Source organism: Asterias amurensis, chromosome 4 (assembly GCF_032118995.1).
Source record: "Asterias amurensis chromosome 4, ASM3211899v1".
Taxonomy (NCBI): Eukaryota; Metazoa; Echinodermata; class Asteroidea; order Forcipulatida; family Asteriidae; genus Asterias; species Asterias amurensis.
Window position 1 is genome coordinate 14,920,282 of NC_092651.1, and position 21,824 is coordinate 14,942,105.

At 36.6% G+C, this 21,824-nt stretch overlaps 1 long non-coding RNA gene across 4 annotated transcripts in view; it reads left to right on the plus strand.

Annotated features, from left to right (window-relative positions):
• Nucleotides 1-401: 401 nt before the first annotated feature.
• The window catches only part of LOC139936054 (uncharacterized), a 57,184-nt gene continuing 35,761 nt past the window's right edge, over nucleotides 402-21,824 (plus strand). The window contains exons 1-8 of one of the 4 annotated variants that reach the window (XR_011785884.1): nucleotides 402-482; nucleotides 1,090-1,255; nucleotides 2,249-2,513; nucleotides 2,943-3,101; nucleotides 14,786-14,941; nucleotides 15,549-15,714; nucleotides 16,708-16,972; nucleotides 17,402-17,560. This is a non-coding gene — a long non-coding RNA (uncharacterized lncRNA). The remainder of the gene's footprint in view (nucleotides 483-1,089; nucleotides 1,256-2,248; nucleotides 2,514-2,942; nucleotides 3,102-14,785; nucleotides 14,942-15,548; nucleotides 15,715-16,707; nucleotides 16,973-17,401; nucleotides 17,561-21,824) is intronic. The other 3 variants (XR_011785886.1, XR_011785887.1, XR_011785885.1) reach the window with 3 other exon arrangements.

The window sequence follows — 21,824 nt, forward strand, 5'->3', positions numbered from 1 at the left end:
CCTCTAAACCTACCAATGAAGGTGGCTAGAAGTCATTAAAATAAAAACACATAAATATTGTCAAATCCCAGACAGCCAGTCTGGACACATGGTGTTCTGGGTGGCAGATGTAATTGGGATGGGCTGTGTGTGAAAATGAGAGGCCCTTCAAAGTACAAGCTTACATTAGCCATGAACTGTCCGAAATTGTCAGACTCTGGTGTTTCTAGCCTCAGGCGAAGATTATAGTTGTTGAATCAAATGACATTCAAGTGGAACCATTATTAGCTAGATTGTAAAGGATACCAGTAGGTAAGGATTAATCATTTTGTTTCTCCTATATGCAGAGGATTGACTTGGACCAGTGCTGCCTTGGATCTAAAGCTTACCTCTACTTCAAGATGTGCCGCAGCATGTGCTGCAGCAGGAATATGGATCATCTACTGGGCATCCACTTTGACTATGAGATCTTGAAAACAACATAATATTGTTCTAAAGATAAGGTAGGCTACTTAGGTTGATGCAAAACTGGCTAAATTATACTTTAAAAGTAGATTCATGTGACTTTTTGCTTCGCCAACAAACGCCACTGCACATGGATTATCAACAACAGTTATAACAACAGGGATAATCCATGTGCAGTTCATCAGCCATTCATGGCAGAGTTTCAGATTATGGGCCTTATATACCTTCTATCAAGTGGCCTATTTGATTTGAGTTATGTAAGTTGTAAATTGTTAATGGAAGAAAAAACACCCTTGTCACACAAAATTTTGTGCTTTCTGGTGCTTGATTTCGAGGCCTCAAAATCAAATTCTGAGGTTTTAACACCAAATTCAAATATTTTAGTGAGAAATATTTTCTTTTACGAAAACGATGTTACTTCAAAAGAAGCCGTTTCTCACAATGTTTTATACTGGACACTTCTGCTAGTTGTCAAAGACCAGTCTTTTCACTTGGTATATCCCAATAATGCATAAATTAACACTTAAAATAACAAACCTGTGAATGCAAACATGTCATGGTTCTAGTATGAACTTCAGACCAAATTTGAACAGTGATGTTTTTTCTCTTTCTAATCCTGTAGAGTACGTTTCACAAAAAGCGTAGAATTATTGTTTTTTCTTAAGCTTTGTCCGAGATCAAGAGAAGACACACGATTTAGAGAAGACACCCAGGTAGAAGATCATGAAGTACCAGACTATTTCTCATGGAAGAAGCCAAATCTTGCTCTAACATCTGATGAACTCAAGTGAGTCCGGAAACAAGTCTACAAGTGAGTCATAATTTTAATGTAAATGTTTTACTTAAAACCCTCTGGCAGAGATCTTACCCCAAGTTCGTGGTCAGAAGTTGGAATCCATTGAAGGCTGCAGTCATGAGGTTTCATATATAAAGCGGGCCCGGACCCCATGCTATAAATGGTATGTCCCCCCAGAGTCAAGAAGGATTGACGCCCCTGGTTTGTTAGAACATAGCTGTCGATGCTGTTTAAAAAAAAACCTTTTGTAGAATATTTAGTGCTGTATTTCCTTTTTGTTTTTGTTAAATGAAGTCCATTATGGGGTTATTATTTTTTTTAATTGCTGATAGTATCCCACCTCCGAAAGATTAATTTAAGTGCCAAATAATGGCTCAGAATGCACGACAGCTGAGCATCTAGGAGCCCAAAGAAATCTGGGCCCCTTAAACGGGCTGCGGGCCCCTTAAACAGGCTGCGGACCCCACGCCGTATTGGCTTCGCCTACCGTGTCTCTGGCAAAACCCAGCACCCCTTGGAATAAAAGTGCCCTTGCCGGCCTGGAGGTTTCATACCTCACCCTGAGGAAAATCATGTTTTTCCCTGACAGCTTACCTGTCTTGCACCAAGTAAAGCCTTTTAGGAAACCAAGGTTTTGTGTTTAGGGTTCATATGTTAAAGCGCCCCTGTACGCCAGAGGTTGTTCAAGGGAAGGTGTACATTTGGTGATCACTCTAAAGTTAATTGCAATTAAACCCTTGGTTAGAAGCCTTAATCAGTGTTTGTGGAAAAAAATGATCCAGAGAAACGTTACACTGTGAAGTAATGCAGAAAATGATCTGCCTTGATAAAATGTGTTCAGTATTCCGTTCTGTATCATGTGGATAAAATCAATGAACATTTTGGACCCAAAATCTCAAAATGTTTTGATGCCGGCATCACAGATTTTTAAATATTTTTTGACTAAAAATTAACCTTCACAAAGTTTTTAATAAATTTTAAACTATTTCTCATATACCCTTTCCACAGAGATAAAATGTGTTCAGTATTCCATTCTGTATCATTTAAAAACTTCATCCCTGTGCCACTGATGGGTGACTGAATTTCACTGGGTGCTTCTCAAAAGTTTGTCTGTCTTCATGCCTACCGACTTCCCCTGATCTCATCAGCGAGTCAACCTTTAAGAGACAAACACTCTCTCTGTTTCACTGGAAACATTTTCAGCGTTGGAGAATTTGGTCAGCCAACTCTCAATAGCAGGCAGTATTCAGCATTTTTGTTGTTGGAGATTTTGGTAAAGTGTTAGCCCATCCTCTATACCATCAAAATGGTTCACAACAATAACAGTTAGATGACTTGTGAAACTGTGTGAACTGAAAAGTGAAATTAAATTGGTACAAGAAGTATTGTGTACTAGATACAGGCTTGAAATACTAGCACCGCACACTTTGGAGTGTTACACTTGAAATGTAATTGTACCAACATTTAAGACAATCTGTATTATCAAAATCTTAACACATTGAACTCACTTTGAGATATCGTAGCTACTTCCTGATTGCATTATTGAAATATACAGGATATAATTCATCCTTTAAACAAATTATTTGATCTTTCCTAAACAAAATCATTGGTTTTTAAGTAAAGCTTGGTCAGAAATCAGTGTAAGAATTTATTCTGAACTGTTATTATAACACTGTTAGGTCATTTTCCCTACAAACTGCAGGTGAAAGCTGAGACAGGACAGTTGCCACCTCTACACCCTACGCCTCTTCTTCCCACCCTGCAATCTTGCCTGCACCATTCCACTTGTACTACTTGCTGCTCTCCATTTAGTCCAAGAGTCTCTGCGCCTCTGATGATGCATACGTCGTATAGCCTTAAGGTAATCCATGCTTACTTTTCTTTGCTTTCTCTGCTAGTAATCTTGATTATATATGCACATGTAATAACTCTTTTTCCCCATAAAAAGCAGAAGTTTTTGCAAATACTTTCAACAATGGCAACCAATGAGACAACACTTGGTTGATTTTGTCTTCCAATATTTAACTGGAACCTACTATAGAGGAAGTTTAATAGAGAACTTCACAAAAATTCAATTATATCTTGAACTTTTACTCATTAACATAGTCAGCACTGATAACATGTCTTCAGTAGTCTATTCTGTGTCGTTTGAAACCACAAAATCACCGAAAATTGTCTGACCCTAAATCTGAACATTGTCCCATGCCCGCATGGCAGATTTTTTCAGATTTTTTACTAAAAACTCAACATCAACAAATTCTCAATGTGTGTCAAACTTTGGTTGATTGACTCAGTCTGCACTGATGAAATGTCTTCAGTAAACTGTTCTGTTTCATTTGAAAACATAAAGACACCAAAAGTTGTTTGACCCCCAACTCTGAAAATTTGCCCATGCCAGTATTGTTCTCAGTAGTTGTCACAAAGCCGTGTTATCCCAAATACCAAAAATCAAAACTAAAGAAAACTGTTCCTCCAAGCACACCACAAAATTACAAATAAACGGTGACTTGTGAATTAACGCGTTTTATGCTAACTTATTTATTTACAATTGAGTATTTACACTTGGACCAATTTAACAAAGGAAAATAAAGTACAAATAAATTATTAAATTACGATGTCACAAATCAGTTCAACAATAATCCTTCAAAGTCTCGACGACTATTGGGCCATAAATTACTCTTCTGGCTTCCACCGCCCACTGCCTGCAATATAAGTTTGTTTCAAGTTTACATCACCAATCCTTCTCATCATTAGGCCCGGGAGTCTCTCCGGAGTCTGGACCGTCTGTCCTCTGCTGCACTGCCCTTGCATCCACCAAATTATTTATCTATCAGCTAAACAGCTATCGCTATACCCCTTGGCTATCGCCAAATACGACAGCAATACTTTGGCTATCGCGACTACATTAATACTTTAGGCTATCGCCAAACATTACTAGGCTATCGCCCAACATGACTCCACTACCTTAGGCTGGCGCCAATCGCTTCTTAGGCTAACACCAAACTGTGCTAATGCACTCTTCGAGATGCTGGACGGATCTGAACCTCAGACATTCCACTGCCCGTAAGGTTCCCAATACAAAATCACCTCATTACTATGCAAGAAATAACTTACAAATGGAACCCTGTTAATACCATATATGGTCAATGAGGTAGGGCAACGCCCCAAACTTACGTTTTAGCTGTCTAGACATGTCCTGCACGTAATCAAATAATACCATAAACTACAGAGCCCTCTTGTGACAGTAGTCCTTTCTGTATCATTTGGAACCATAAACTCACCCAAAAATTTTGTAAAGCCGGCATCACTGTTTTTTCTGATGAATCTAAAAAAAGTTGTTGTTTACCCAGTCTCGACTGATGAAATGTATTGAGTAGTCCAAACTCTGTATCATTGAGAACCATAAAACCAAAGGAAATTTGTTGACCCCAAATCAGAAATTTTTTACCATACCCGCATAGTCGATTTTTTTCAGTTCAAACCCAAAACCCAAATTTACAAAATTCTGAATAAATCTCAAACTTTTGCTTATTTACCCATCCCACACTGATAAAATGTGTTCAGTTGTCATTTCTTTATCATTTGAAACCATAAAAATCACCCAAAATTTGTTGACCCGAAATCTGAAAGATTTGTGATGCTGGCATCACAGATTTTGTTAATTTTGGCGCAAAAACCCAAACTTACAAAATGCTCAATAAATCTCAAACTTTTGCTTGTTTACCCATCCCACACTGATAAAATGTGTTCAGTAGTCCTTTCTGATCATTTGAAACCATAAAATCACCGAAAATTTGTTGACCTGAAATCTGAAATTTTTGTGATGCCGGCATCACAGATTTTGTTAATTTTGGCCCAAAAACCCAAACTTACAAAATGCTCAATAAATCTCAAACTTTTGCCCGTTTACCTATCCCACACTGATAATATGTGTTCAGTAGTCTTTTCTGTATCATTTGAAACCATAAAATCATCGAAAATTTGTTGACCCGAAATCTGAAAATTTTGTGATGCCGGCATCACAGATTTCTTTAATTTTGGCCCAAAAACCCAAACTTACAAAATGCTCAATAAATCTCAAACTTTTGCCCGTTTACCTATCCCACACTGATAATATGTGTTCAGTAGTCTTTTCTGTATCATTTGAAACCATAAAATCATCGAAAATTTGTTGACCCGAAATCTGAAAATTTTGTGATGCCGGCATCACAGATTTCTTTAATTTTGGCCCTAAAACCCAAACTTAAAAAATGCTCAATAAATCTCAAACTTTTAATGGATTACCCATCCCACACTGATAAAATGTGTTCAGTAGCCCTTTCTGGATCATTTGAAACCATAAAATCACCCAAAATGTGTTGACCCGAAATCTTAAAATTTTGTAAAGCCGGCATCACAGATTTTTTAAATTTTGGACCAAAAAACCTAAACTTACAAAATGCTCAATAAATCTCAAACTTTTGCCCGTTTACCTATCCCACACTGATAAAATGTGTTCAGTAGTCCTTTTTTGTATCATTTGAAACCATAAAATCATCCAAAATTGTTGACCCGAAATCTGAAAATTTTGTGATGCCCGCATCACAGATTTTTTTATCATTTTGGCCCCAAAAACCCAAACTTACAAAATGCTCAATAAATCTCAAACTTTTGCTTGTTAACCCATCCCACACTGATAAAATGTGTTCAGTAGTCCTTTCTGTATCATTTGAAACCATAAAATCACCCAAAATTTGTTGACCCGAAATCTGAAAATTTTGTGATGCCGGCATCACAGATTTTTTTATAATTTTGGCCAAAAAACCCAAACTTACAAAATGCTCAATAAATCTCAAACTTTTGCTTGTTAACCCATCCCACACTGATAAAATGTGTTCAGTAGTCCTTTCTGTATCATTTGAAACCATAAAATTACTGAAAATTTGTTGACCCGAAATCTGAAAATTTTGTGATGCCGGCATCACAGATTTTTTAAATTTTAGCCCAAAACCCCAAACTTCCAAAATGCTCAATAAATCTCAAACTTTTGCTCGATTAGCTATCCCACACTGATAAAATGTGTTCAGTAGTCTTTTCTGTATCATTTGAAACCATAAAATCACCGAAAATTTGTTGACCCGAAATCTGAAAATTTTGTGATGCCGGCATCACAGATTTTTTTAATTTTGGCCCAAAAACCCAAACTTACAAAATGCTCAATACATCTCAAACTTTTGCTCGATTACCCATCCCACACTGATAAAATGTGTTCAGTAGTCCTTTCTGTATCATTTGAAACCATAAAATCACGCGAAATTTGTTGACCCGAAATCTGAAAATTTTGTGATGCCGGCATCACAGATTTTTTTATTATTTTGGCCAAAAAACCCAAACTTACAAAATGCTCAATAAATCTCAAACTTTTGCTTGTTAACCCATCCCACACTGATAAAATGTGTTCAGTAGTCCTTTCTGTATCATTTGAAACCATAAAATCACTGAAAATTTGTTGACCCGAAATCTGAAAATTTTGTGATGCCGGCATCACAGATTTTTTAAATTTTGGCCCAAAAACCCAAACGTCCAAAATGCTCAATAAATCTCAAACTTTTGCTCGATTATCCATCCCACACTGATGAAATGTGTTCAGTAGTCCTTTCTGTATCATTTTTAAACATAAAATCACTGAAAATTTGTTGACCCGAAATCTGAAAATTTTGTGATGCCGGCATCACAGATTGTTTTATAATTTTAGCCGTAAAACCCAAACTTAATAAATGCTCAATAAATCTCAAACTTTTGCTCGATTAGCTATCCCACACTGATAAAATGTGTTCAGAAGTCTTTTCTGTATCATTTGAAACCATAAAATCACCCAAAATTTGTTGACCCGAAATCTGAAAATTTTGTGATGCCGGCATCACAGATTTTTTATAATTTTGGCCCTAAAACCCAAACTTAAAAAATGCTCAATAAATCTCAAACTTTTGCTCGATTAGCTATCCCACACTGATAAAATGTGTTCAGTAGTCCTTTCTGTATCATTTGAAACCATAAAATCACTGAAAATTTGTTGACCTGAAATCTGAAAATTTTGTGATGCCCGCATCACAGATTTTTTAAATTTTGGCCCAAAAACCCAAACGTCCAAAATGCTCAATAAATCTCAAACTTTTGCTCGATTACCCATCCCACACTGATGAAATGTGTTCAGTTGTCCTTTCTGTATCATTTGAAACCATAAAATCACCCAAAATTTGTTGACCCGAAATCTGAAAATTTTGTGATGCCGGCATCACAGATTTTTTAAATTTTGGCCCAAAAACCCAAACGTCCAAAATGCTCAATAAATCTCAAACTTTTGCTCGATTACCCATCCGACACTGATGAAATGTGTTCAGTAGTCCTTTCTGTATCATTTGAAACCATAAAATCACCCAAAATTTGTTGACCCGAAATCTGAAAATTTTGTGATGCCGGCATCACAGATTTTTTTATAATTTTGGCCAAAAAACCCAAACTTACAAAATGCTCAATAAATCTCAAACTTTTGCTTGTTAACCCATCCCACACTGATAAAATGTGTTCAGTAGTCCTTTCTGTATCATTTGAAACCATAAAATTACTGAAAATTTGTTGACCCGAAATCTGAAAATTTTGTGATGCCGGCATCACAGATTTTTTAAATTTTAGCCCAAAACCCCAAACTTCCAAAATGCTCAATAAATCTCAAACTTTTGCTCGATTAGCTATCCCACACTGATAAAATGTGTTCAGTAGTCTTTTCTGTATCATTTGAAACCATAAAATCACCGAAAATTTGTTGACCCGAAATCTGAAAATTTTGTGATGCCGGCATCACAGATTTTTTTAATTTTGGCCCAAAAACCCAAACTTACAAAATGCTCAATACATCTCAAACTTTTGCTCGATTACCCATCCCACACTGATAAAATGTGTTCAGTAGTCCTTTCTGTATCATTTGAAACCATAAAATCACGCGAAATTTGTTGACCCGAAATCTGAAAATTTTGTGATGCCGGCATCACAGATTTTTTTATTATTTTGGCCAAAAAAACCCAAACTTACAAAATGCTCAATAAATCTCAAACTTTTGCTTGTTAACCCATCCCACACTGATAAAATGTGTTCAGTAGTCCTTTCTGTATCATTTGAAACCATAAAATCACTGAAAATTTGTTGACCCGAAATCTGAAAATTTTGTGATGCCGGCATCACAGATTTTTTAAATTTTGGCCCAAAAACCCAAACTTCCAAAATGCTCAATAAATCTCAAACTTTTGCTCGATTACCCATCCCACACTGATGAAATGTGTTCAGTTGTCCTTTCTGTATCATTTGAAACCATAAAATCACCCAAAATTTGTTGACCCGAAATCTGAAAATTTTGTGATGCCGGCATCACAGATTGTTTTATAATTTTGGTCCAAAAACCCAAACTTACAAAATGCTCAATAAATCTCAAACTTTTGCTCGATTAGCTATCCCACACTGATAAAATGTGTTCAGTAGTCCTTTCTGTATCATTTGAAACCATAAAATCACTGAAAATTTGTTGACCCGAAATCTGAAAATTTTGTGATGCCGGCATCACAGATTTTTTAAATTTTGGCCCAAAAACCCAAACTTACAAAATGCTCAATAAATCTCAAACTTTTGCTTGTTAACCCATCCCACACTGATAAAATGTGTTCAGTAGTCCTTTCTGTATCATTTGAAACCATAAAATTACTGAAAATTTGTTGACCCGAAATCTGAAAATTTTGTGATGCCGGCATCACAGATTTTTTAAATTTTGGCCCAAAAACCCAAATGTCCAAAATGCTCAATAAATCTCAAACTTTTGCTCGATTACCCATCCCACACTGATGAAATGTGTTCAGTAGTCCTTTCTGTATCATTTGAAACCATAAAATCACCCAAAATTTGTTGACCCGAAATCTGAAAATTTTGTGATGCCGGCATCACAGATTTTTTTATAATTTTGGCCCAAAAACCCAAACTTACAAAATGCTCAATAAATCTCAAACTTTTGCTTGTTAACCCATCCCACACTAATAAAATGTGTTCAGTAGTCCTTTCTGTATCATTTGAAACCATAAAATCACTGAAAATTTGTTGACCCGAAATCTGAAAATTTTGTGATGCCGGCATCACAGATTGTTGTATAATTTTGGTCCAAAAACCCAAACTTACAAAATGCTCAATAAATCTCAAACTTTTGCTCGATTAGCTATCCCACACTGATAAAATGTGTTCAGTAGTCCTTTCTGTATCATTTGAAACCATAAAATCACTGAAAATTTGTTGACCCGAAATCTGAAAATTTTGTGATGCCCGCATCACAGATTTTTTAAATTTTGGCCCAAAAACCCAAACGTCCAAAATGCTCAATAAATTTCAAACTTTTGCTCGATTACCCATCCCACACTGATGAAATGTGTTCAGTAGTCCTTTCTGTATCATTTGAAACCATAAAATCACCCAAAATTTGTTGACCCGAAATCTGAAAATTTTGTGATGCTGGCATCACAGATTTTTTTATAATTTTGGCCCAAAAACCCAAACTTACAAAATGCTCAATAAATCTCAAACTTTTGCTTGTTAACCCATCCCACACTGATAAAATGTGTTCAGTAGTCCTTTCTGTATCATTTGAAACCATAAAATTACTGAAAATTTGTTGACCCGAAATCTGAAAATTTTGTGATGCCGGCATCACAGATTTTTTAAATTTTAGCCCAAAACCCCAAACTTCCAAAATGCTCAATAAATCTCAAACTTTTGCTCGATTAGCTATCCCACACTGATAAAATGTGTTCAGTAGTCTTTTCTGTATCATTTGAAACAATAAAATCACCGAAAATTTGTTGACCCGAAATCTGAAAATTTTGTGATGCCGGCATCACAGATTTTTTTAATTTTGGCCCAAAAACCCAAACTTACAAAATGCTCAATAAATCTCAAACTTTTGCTCGATTACCCATCCCACACTGATAAAATGTGTTCAGTAGTCCTTTCTGTATCATTTGAAACCATAAAATCACGCAAAATTTGTTGACCCGAAATCTGAAAATTTTGTGATGCCGGCATCACAGATTTTTTTATCATTTTGGCCCAAAAACCCAAACTTACAAAATGCTCAATAAATCTCAAACTTTTGCTTGTTAACCCATCCCACACTGATAAAATGTGTTCAGTAGTCCTTTCTGTATCATTTGAAACCATAAAATCACTGAAAATTTGTTGACCCGAAATCTGAAAATTTTGTGATGCCGGCATCACAGATTTTTTTATAATTTTGGCCCAAATACCCAAACTTACAAAATGCTCAATAAATCTCAAGCTTTTGCTCGATTACCCATCCCACACTGATGAAATGTGTTCAGTAGTCCTTTCTGTATCATTTGAAACCATAAAATCACTGAAAATTTGTTGACCCGAAATCTGAAAATTTTGTGATGCCGGCATCACAGATTTTTTATAATTTTGGCCCTAAAACCCAAACTTAAAAAATGCTCAATAAATCTCAAACTTTTGCTGGATTAGCTATCCCACACTGATAAAATGTTTTTAGTAGTCCTTTCTGTATCATTTGAAACCATAAAATCACTGAAAATTTGTTGACCCGAAATCTGAAAATTTTGTGATGCCGGCATCACAGATTTTTTAAATTTTGGCCCAAAAACCCAAACCTCCAAAATGCTCAATAAATCTCAAACTTTTGCTTGATTACCCATCCCACACTGATGAAATGTGTTCAGTAGTCCTTTCTGTATCATTTGAAACCATAAAATCACCCAAAATTTGTTGACCCGAAATCTGAAAATTTGGTGATGCCGGCATCACAGATTTTTTTATAATTTTTGCCCAAAAACCCAAACTTACAAAATGCTCAATAAATCTCAAACTTTTGCTTGTTAACCCATCCCACACTGATAAAATGTGTTCAGTAGTCCTTTCTGTATCATTTGAAACCATAAAATCACTGAAAATTTGTTGACCCGAAATCTGAAAATTTTGTGATGCCGGCATCACAGATTTTTTAAATTTTGGCCCAAAAACCCAAACTTACAAAATGCTCAATAAATCTCAAACTTTTGCTCGATTAGCTATCCCACACTGATAAAATGTGTTCAGTAGTCCTTTCTGTATCATTTGAAACCATAAAAACACCGAAAATTTGTTGACCCGAAATCTGAAAATTTTGTGATGACGGCATCACAGATTTTTCTAATTTTGGCCCAAAAACCCAAACTTACAAAATGCTCAATAAATCTCAAACTTTTGCTCGTTTACCCATCCCACACTGATAAAATGTGTTCAGTAGTCTTTTCTGTATCATTTGAAACCATAAAATCACCAAAAATTTGTTGACCCGAAATCTGAAAATTTTGTGATGCCGGCATCACAGATTTTTTTAATTTTGGCCCAAAAACCCAAACTTACAAAATGCTCAATAAATCTCATACTTTTGCTCGATTACCCATCCCACACTGATAAAATGTGTTCAGTAGTCCTTCCTGTATCATTTTAAACCATAAAATCCCTGAAAATTTGTTGACCCGAAATCTGAAAATTTTGTGATGCCGGCATCACAGATTTTTTAAATTTTGGCCCAAAAACTCAAACTTACAAAATGCTCAATAAATCTCAAACTTTTGCTCGATTACCCATCCCACACTGATAAAATGTGTTCAGTAGTCCTTTCTGTATCATTTGAAACCATAAAATCACCCAAAATTTGTTGACCCGAAATCTGAAAATTTTGTGATGCCGGCATCACAGATTTTTTTAATTTTGGCCCAAAAACCCAAACTTACAAAATGCTCAATAAATCTCATACTTTTGCTCGATTACCCATCCCACACTGATAAAAAGTGTTCAGTAGTCCTTCCTGTATCATTTTAAACCATAAAATCCCTGAAAATTTGTTGACCCGAAATCTGAAAATTTTGTGATGCCGGCATCACAGATTTTTTAAATTTTGGCCCAAAAACTCAAACTTACAAAATGCTCAATAAATCTCAAACTTTTGCTCGATTACCCATCCCACACTGATAAAATGTGTTCAGTAGTCCTTTCTGTATCATTTGAAACCATAAAATCACCCAAAATTTGTTGACCCGAAATCTGAAAATTTTGTGATGCCGGCATCACAGATTTTTTTAATTTTGGCCCAAAAACCCAAACTTACAAAATGCTCAATAAATCTCATACTTTTGCTCGATTACCCATCCCACACTGATAAAATGTGTTCAGTAGTCCTTCCTGTATCATTTTAAACCATAATTAAAACTAACATGAGGTACACAGAATATGTTGATGGTTTATGTGGATGTACGATTGTGTCAAATTATTTCCTTCCTAACTAAAAAACAATTGACTAAAAATGATGTCCCAAATCCTCCGCTCACTTCCTCTGCCTGTTGTGTCTTTGCTAGTGGAGCGCATTTAACGAGTTTGCTAAAATGAGTCGGGAAAACTTGTGCGCAATAAGCGTTTTGCGCTCTGCCGAATTTTAGTAGAACCTGCTGAGAGAGCAAAAGTGAGTGCAATATGCAAATTTGTGCTTTAATTGTACAAAGTTTGTACACAAAAGTGATGATTCTGATAAACTGCGTGCAATCTGAAGATTGTGCAAACATTGTAGATTGCGTTTTTTGTACACACGAGCGCGATTTGGCAATGCATGACGTTAATTTTAATTTTTTTTTGTCGGTCTGGCCCCAATGCGTCAGAAAATGGTTGCTGTGCGTGTGAGCGTGAAATAGAGCCCAAATGCGTGAGTCTCACGCCTAATGCGTGAGACTTGGTAGGTCTGCAATTCAAATGAGACACTACACAACCATACACACACAAATGGGAAACTACACAACCATACACAATTAACGGGTAACTACACAACCATACACATGTCAATGGGAAACTACACAACCATACACAAGTCAATGGAACACTACACAACCATACACAAGTCAATGGGACACTTCACAACCATACACAAGTCAATGGGACACTTCACAACCATACACAAGTCAATGGGAATTGACACAACCATACACCAGTCAATCGGAAACTACACAACCATACACAAGTCAATGGGAAACTACACAACCATACACAAGTCAATGGGACCAACACAACCATACACAATTCCAGAGATGCCAAGTCCACAGGCCAGCAATGCGTGAGATTTTTCAAAGCTCAACCCCTACCCCCAGATCTGGTCTGCCAGGGTCAATTTGATCCACAAAGCTAGGCTAAACTAAACCCCAAAAATTATTGCTTCTTCTGGTCTATTTGAGCCCAAACGACCGTGGCAAAAAAGGTTACGTCATCCTTGTGTATGGATCGACAGTGAGTACTAGCGTGTCTGTATGAACAAGCAAAACATCTGTCTCTCGTCTTTCTTCTGGCGGCCTTACCTTTATTTAGTCCCTGACAGTGCCGGTCCCCGGTGTTTCCCTTTGTCAAAAAAGTTCCAAGTGGACATCGCAACAGAACCAGTTTTTAGTACCACTTTTTAAAATTGACGCAGGTTTATGACAATGAACAGGTTTTGTTTTACCAAGAAAGTGGCACATAAACACAGCTAGCTACACACATAGGACCGAGAATTAACACCAAAGTTTGGTTGTACTAGTTCCTTCCCTCAACAACTTTATTTAACAGTGATGTACCAGACTAATTTTTGATTGAAAAACACTTTTGTTAAAGTAACATGAGCATGTGTGTAGGCTACGACTACTCAACTATAGTTGTGAGATATTTCCAATTTAAATTTCACTCTCGAAAACAATTTGAAGCTTCAAACAGCGTGTAATATTTTTTTCTTGATCGAAGACAGGGCGAATCAGAATTTCAGCGGGCACAGAAATGGAATTGCATGCTGTGGCCCAAGGATATGAAGTGATTTGGCCGTATTTGTTGGGCTACATGATGACCGTGAGGTCCATATAGCGGATCCAAACTCTGTGGAAAACGCATGCGCAATGTAATGAACTGGAACTAGCCATGGGTGTGGGGGGGGGGGGGTCGCTGATGCAAGACCAAATATTCTACCTCATGGGCTAGTTTAGTCCGCTGGACAATAATGAACTCACTGTGAACACAAGCCCATTTTGGATTAAGTCATTTTTATCTTTTGGACACCTGCGGTGCTTTGAATAAGGGTTTGTTTAACCATGGAGGTAGAAATCTCCATGGTTCAATTCCTCCTCTAAACCTACCAATGAAGGTGGCTAGAAGTCATTAAAATAAAAACACATAAATATTGTCAAATCCCAGACAGCCAGTCTGGACACATGGTGTTCTGGGTGGCAGATGTAATTGGGATGGGCTGTGTGTGAAAATGAGAGGCCCTTCAAAGTACAAGCTTACATTAGCCATGAACTGTCCGAAATTGTCAGACTCTGGTGTTTCTAGCCTCAGGCGAAGATTATAGTTGTTGAATCAAATGACATTCAAGTGGAACCATTATTAGCTAGATTGTAAAGGATACCAGTAGGTAAGGATTAATCATTTTGTTTCTCCTATATGCAGAGGATTGACTTGGACCAGTGCTGCCTTGGATCTAAAGCTTACCTCTACTTCAAGATGTGCCGCAGCATGTGCCGCAGCAGGAATATGGATCATCTACTGGGCATCCACTTTGACTATGAGATCTTGAAAACAACATAATATTGTTCTAAAGATAAGGTAGGCTACTTAGGTTGATGCAAAACTGGCTAAATTATACTTTAAAAGTAGATTCATGTGACTTTTTGCTTCGCCAACAAACGCCACTGCACATGGATTATCAACAACAGTTATAACAACAGGGATAATCCATGTGCAGTTCATCAGCCATTCATGGCAGAGTTTCAGATTATGGGCCTTATATACCTTCTATCAAGTGGCCTATTTGATTTGAGTTATGTAAGTTGTAAATTGTTAATGGAAGAAAAAACACCCTTGTCACACAAAATTTTGTGCTTTCTGGTGCTTGATTTCGAGGCCTCAAAATCAAATTCTGAGGTCTTAACACCAAATTCAAATATTTTAGTGAGAAATATTTTCTTTTACGAAAACGATGTTACTTCAAAAGAAGCCGTTTCTCACAATGTTTTATACTGGACACTTCTGCTAGTTGTCAAAGACCAGTCTTTTCACTTGGTATATCCCAATAATGCATAAATTAACATTTAAAATAACAAACCTGTGAATGCAAACATGTCATGGTTCTAGTATGAACTTCAGACCAAATTTGAACAGTGATGTTTTTTCTCTTTCTAATCCTGTAGAGTACGTTTCACAAAAAGCGTAGAATTATTGTTTTTTCTTAAGCTTTGTCCGAGATCAAGAGAAGACACACGATTTAGAGAAGACACCCAGGTAGAAGATCATGAAGTACCAGACTATTTCTCATGGAAGAAGCCAAATCTTGCTCTAACATCTGATGAACTCAAGTGAGTCCGGAAACAAGTCTACAAGTGAGTCATAATTTTAATGTAAATGTTTTACTTAAAACCCTCTGGCAGAGATCTTACCCCAAGTTCGTGGTCAGAAGTTGGAATCCATTGAAGGCTGCAGTCATGAGGTTTCATATATAAAGCGGGCCCGGACCCCATGCTATAAATGGTATGTCCCCCCAGAGTCAAGAAGGATTGACGCCCCTGGTTTGTTAGAACATAGCTGTCGATGCTGTTTAAAAAAAAACCTTTTGTAGAATATTTAGTGCTGTATTTCCTTTTTGTTTTTGTTAAATGAAGTCCATTATGGGGTTATTATTTTTTTTAATTGCTGATAGTATCCCACCTCCGAAAGATTAATTTAAGTGCCAAATAATGGCTCAGAATGCACGACAGCTGAGCATCTAGGAGCCCAAAGAAATCTGGGCCCCTTAAACGGGCTGCGGGCCCCTTAAACAGGCTGCGGACCCCACGCCGTATTGGCTTCGCCTACCGTGTCTCTGGCAAAACCCAGCACCCCTTGGAATAAAAGTGCCCTTGCCGGCCTGGAGGTTTCATACCTCACCCTGAGGAAAATCATGTTTTTCCCTGACAGCTTACCTGTCTTGCACCAAGTAAAGCCTTTTAGGAAACCAAGGTTTTGTGTTTAGGGTTCATATGTTAAAGCGCCCCTGTACGCCAGAGGTTGTTCAAGGGAAGGTGTACATTTGGTGATCACTCTAAAGTTAATTGCAATTAAACCCTTGGTTAGAAGCCTTAATCAGTGTTTGTGGAAAAAAATGATCCAGAGAAACGTTACACTGTGAAGTAATGCAGAAAATGATCTGCCTTGATAAAATGTGTTCAGTATTCCGTTCTGTATCATGTGGATAAAATCAATGAACATTTTGGACCCAAAATCTCAAAATGTTTTGATGCCGGCATCACAGATTTTTAAATATTTTTTGACTAAAAATTAACCTTCACAAAGTTTTTAATAAATTTTAAACTATTTCTCATATACCCTTTCCACAGAGATAAAATGTGTTCAGTATTCCATTCTGTATCATTTAAAAACTTCATCCCTGTGCCACTGATGGGTGACTGAATTTCACTGGGTGCTTCTCAAAAGTTTGTCTGTCTTCATGCCTACCGACTTCCCCTGATCTCATCAGCGAGTCAACCTTTAAGAGACAAACACTCTCTCTGTTTCACTGGAAACATTTTCAGCAATGGAGAATTTGGTCAGCCAACTCTCAATAGCAGGCAGTATTCAGCATTTTTGTTGTTGGAGATTTTGGTAAAGTGTTAGCCCATCCTCTATACCATCAAAATGGTTCACAACAATAACAGTTAGATGACTTGTGAAACTGTGTGAACTGAAAAGTGAAATTAAATTGGTACAAGAAGTATTGTGTACTAGATACAGGCTTGAAATACTAGCACCGCACACTTTGGAGTGTTACACTTGAAATGTAATTGTACCAACATTTAAGACAATCTGTATTATCAAAATCTTAACACATTGAACTCACTTTGAGATATCGTAGCTACTTCCTGATTGCATTATTGAAATATACAGGATATAATTCATCCTTTAAACAAATTATTTGATCTTTCCTAAACAAAATCATTGGTTTTTAAGTAAAGCTTGGTCAGAAATCAGTGTAAGAATTTATTCTGAACTGTTATTATAACACTGTTAGGTCATTTTCCCTACAAACTGCAGGTGAAAGCTGAGACAGGACAGTTGCCACCTCTACACCCTACTCCTCTTCTTCCCACCCTGCAATCTTGCCTGCACCATTCCACTTGTACTACTTGCTGCTCTCCATTTAGTCCAAGAGTCTCTGCGCCTCTGATGATGCATACGTCGTATAGCCTTAAGGTAATCCATGCTTACTTTTCTTTGCTTTCTCTGCTAGTAATCTTGATTATATATGCACATGTAATAACTCTTTTTCCCCATAAAAAGCAGAAGTTTTTGCAAATACTTTCAACAATGGCAACCAATGAGACAACACTTGGTTGATTTTGTCTTCCAATATTTAACTGGAACCTACTATAGAGGAAGTTTAATAGAGAACTTCACAAAAATTCAATTATATCTTGAACTTTTACTCATTAACATAGTCAGCACTGATAACATGTCTTCAGTAGTCTATTCTGTGTCGTTTGAAACCACAAAATCACCGAAAATTGTCTGACCCTAAATCTGAACATTGTCCCATGCCCGCATGGCAGATTTTTTCAGATTTTTTACTAAAAACTCAACATCAACAAATTCTCAATGTGTGTCAAACTTTGGTTGATTGACTCAGTCTGCACTGATGAAATGTCTTCAGTAAACTGTTCTGTTTCATTTGAAAACATAAAGACACCAAAAGTTGTTTGACCCCCAACTCTGAAAATTTGCCCATGCCAGTATTGTTCTCAGTAGTTGTCACAAAGCCGTGTTATCCCAAATACCAAAAATCAAAACTAAAGAAAACTGTTCCTCCAAGCACACCACAAAATTACAAATAAACGGTGACTTGTGAATTAACGCGTTTTATGCTAACTTATTTATTTACAATTGAGTATTTACACTTGGACCAATTTAACAAAGGAAAATAAAGTACAAATAAATTATTAAATTACGATGTCACAAATCAGTTCAACAATAATCCTTCAAAGTCTCGACGACTATTGGGCCATAAATTACTCTTCTGGCTTCCACCGCCCACTGCCTGCAATATAAGTTTGTTTCAAGTTTACATCACCAATCCTTCTCATCATTAGGCCCGGGAGTCTCTCCGGAGTCTGGACCGTCTGTCCTCTGCTGCACTGCCCTTGCATCCACCAAATTATTCAGCTAAACAGCTATCGCTATACCCCTTGGCTATCGCCAAATACGACAGCAATACTTTGGCTATCGCGACTACATTAATACTTTAGGCTATCGCCAAACATTACTAGGCTATCGCCCAACATGACTCCACTACCTTAGGCTGGCGCCAATCGCTTCTTAGGCTAACACCAAACTGTGCTAATGCACTCCTCGAGATGCTGGACGGATCTGAACCTCAGACATTCCACTGCCCGTAAGGTTCCCAATACAAAATCACCTCATTACTATGCAAGAAATAACTTACAAATGGAACCCTGTTAATACCATATATGGTCAATGAGGTAGGGCAACGCCCCAAACTTACGTTTTAGCTGTCTAGACATGTCCTGCACGTAATCAAATAATACCATAAACTACAGAGCCCTCTTGTGACAGTAGTCCTTTCTGTATCATTTGGAACCATAAACTCACCCAAAAATTTTGTAAAGCCGGCATCACTGTTTTTTCTGATGAATCTAAAAAAAGTTGTTGTTTACCCAGTCTCGACTGATGAAATGTATTGAGTAGTCCAAACTCTGTATCATTGAGAACCATAAAACCAAAGGAAATTTGTTGACCCCAAATCAGAAATTTTTTACCATACCCGCATAGTCGATTTCTTTCAGTTCAAACCCAAAACCCAAATTTACAAAATTCTGAATAAATCTCAAACTTTTGCTTATTTACCCATCCCACACTGATAAAATGTGTTCAGTTGTCATTTCTTTATCATTTGAAACCATAAAATCACCCAAAATTTGTTGACCCGAAATCTGAAAGATTTGTGATGCTGGCATCACAGATTTTGTTAATTTTGGCGCAAAAACCCAAACTTACAAAATGCTCAATAAATCTCAAACTTTTGCTTGTTTACCCATCCCACACTGATAAAATGTGTTCAGTAGTCCTTTCTGATCATTTGAAACCATAAAATCACCGAAAATTTGTTGACCTGAAATCTGAAATTTTTGTGATGCCGGCATCACAGATTTTGTTAATTTTGGCCCAAAAACCCAAACTTACAAAATGCTCAATAAATCTCAAACTTTTGCTCGATTACCCATCCCACACTGACAAAATTTGTTCAGTAGTCCTTTCTGTGTCATTTGAAACCATAAAATCCTGCGAAATTTGTTGACCTGAAATCTGAAAATTTTGTAATGCCGACATCACAGATTTTTTTTTAATTTTGGCCCAAAAACTTAAACTTACAAAATGCTCAATTAATCTCAAACTTTTGCCCGTTTACCTATCCCACACTGATAATATGTGTTCAGTAGTCTTTTCTGTATCATTTGAAACCATAAAATCATCGAAAATTTGTTGACCCGAAATCTGAAAATTTTGTGATGCCGGCATCACAGATTTCTTTAATTTTGGCCCTAAAACCCAAACTTAAAAAATGCTCAATAAATCTCAAACTTTTAATGGATTACCCATCCCACACTGATAAAATGTGTTCAGTAGCCCTTTCTGGATCATTTGAAACCATAAAATCACCAAAAATGTGTTGACCCGAAATCTTAAAATTTTGTAAAGCCGGCATCACAGATTTTTTAAATTTTGGCCCAAAAACCCAAACTTATAAAATGCTCAATAAATGACAAACTTTTGCTTGATTACCCATCCCACACTGATAAAATGTGTTCAGTAGTCCTTTCTGTATCATCTGAAACCATAAAATCACCGAAAATTTGTTGACCCGAAATCTTAAAATTTTGTGATGCCGGCATCACAGATTTTTAAAATTTTGGACCAAAAAACCTAAACTTACAAAATGCTCAATAAATCTCAAACTTTTGCTCGTTTACCTATCCCACACTGACAAAATTTGTTCAGTAGTCCTCAACTGTGTCATTTGAAACCATAAAATCACTGAAAATTTGTTGACCCGAAATCTGAAAATTTTGTGATGCCGGCATCACAGATTTTTTAAATTTTGGCCCAAAAACCCAAACCTCCAAAATGCTCAATAAATCTCAAACTTTTGCTTGATTACCCATCCCACACTGATGAAATGTGTTCAGTAGTCCTTTCTGTATCATTTGAAACCATAAAATCACTGAAAATTTGTTGACCCGAAATCTGAAAATTTGGTGATGCCGGCATCACAGATTTTTTTATAATTTTGGCCCAAAAACCCAAACTTACAAAATGCTCAATAAATCTCAAACTTTTGCTTGTTAACCCATCCCACACTGATAAAATGTGTTCAGTAGTCCTTTCTGTATCATTTGAAACCATAAAATCACTGAAAATTTGTTGACCCGAAATCTGAAAATTTTGTGATGCCGGCATCACAGATTTTTAAAATTTTGGCCCAAAAACCCAAACCTCCAAAAAGCTCAATAAATCTCAAACTTTTGCTTGATTACCCATCCCACACTGATGAAATGTGTTTAGTAGTCCTTTCTGTATCATTTGAAACCATAAAATCACCCAAATTTGTTGACCTGAAATCTGAAAATTTTGTGATGCCGGCATCACAGATTTTTTTATAATTTTTTCCCAAAAACCCAAACTTACAAAATGCTCAATAAATCTCAAACTTTTGCTTGTTAACCCATCCCACACTGATAAAATGTGTTTAGTAGTCCTTTCTGTATCATTTGAAACCATAAAATCACTGAAAATTTGTTGACCCGAAATCTGAAAATTTTGTGATGCCGGCATCACAGATTTTTTAAATTTTGGCCCAAAAACCCAAACCTCCAAAATGCTCAATAAATCTCAAACTTTTGCTCGATTACCCATCCCACACTGATCAAATGTATTCAGTAGTCCTTTCTGTATCATTTGAAACCATAAAATCACCCAAAATTTGTTGACCCGAAATCTGAAAATTTTGTGATGCCGGCATCACAGATTTTTTTATAATTTTGGCCCAAAAACCCAAACTTACAAAATGCTCAATAAATCTCAAACTTTTGCTTGTTAACCCATCCCACACTGATAAAATGTGTTCAGTAGTCCTTTCTGTATCATTTGAAACCATAAAATCACTGAAAATTTGTTGACCCGAAATCTGAAAATTTTGTGATGCCGGCATCACAGATTTTTTAAATTTTGGCCCAAAAACCCAAACCTCCAAAATGCTCAATAAATCTCAAACTTTTGCTCGATTACCCATCCCACACTGATGAAATGTGTTCAGTAGTCCTTTCTGTATCATTTGAAACCATAAAATCACCCAAAATTTGTTGACCCGAAATCTGAAAATCGTGATGCCGGCATCACAGATTTTTTTATAATTTTGGCCCAAAAACCCAAACTTACAAAATGC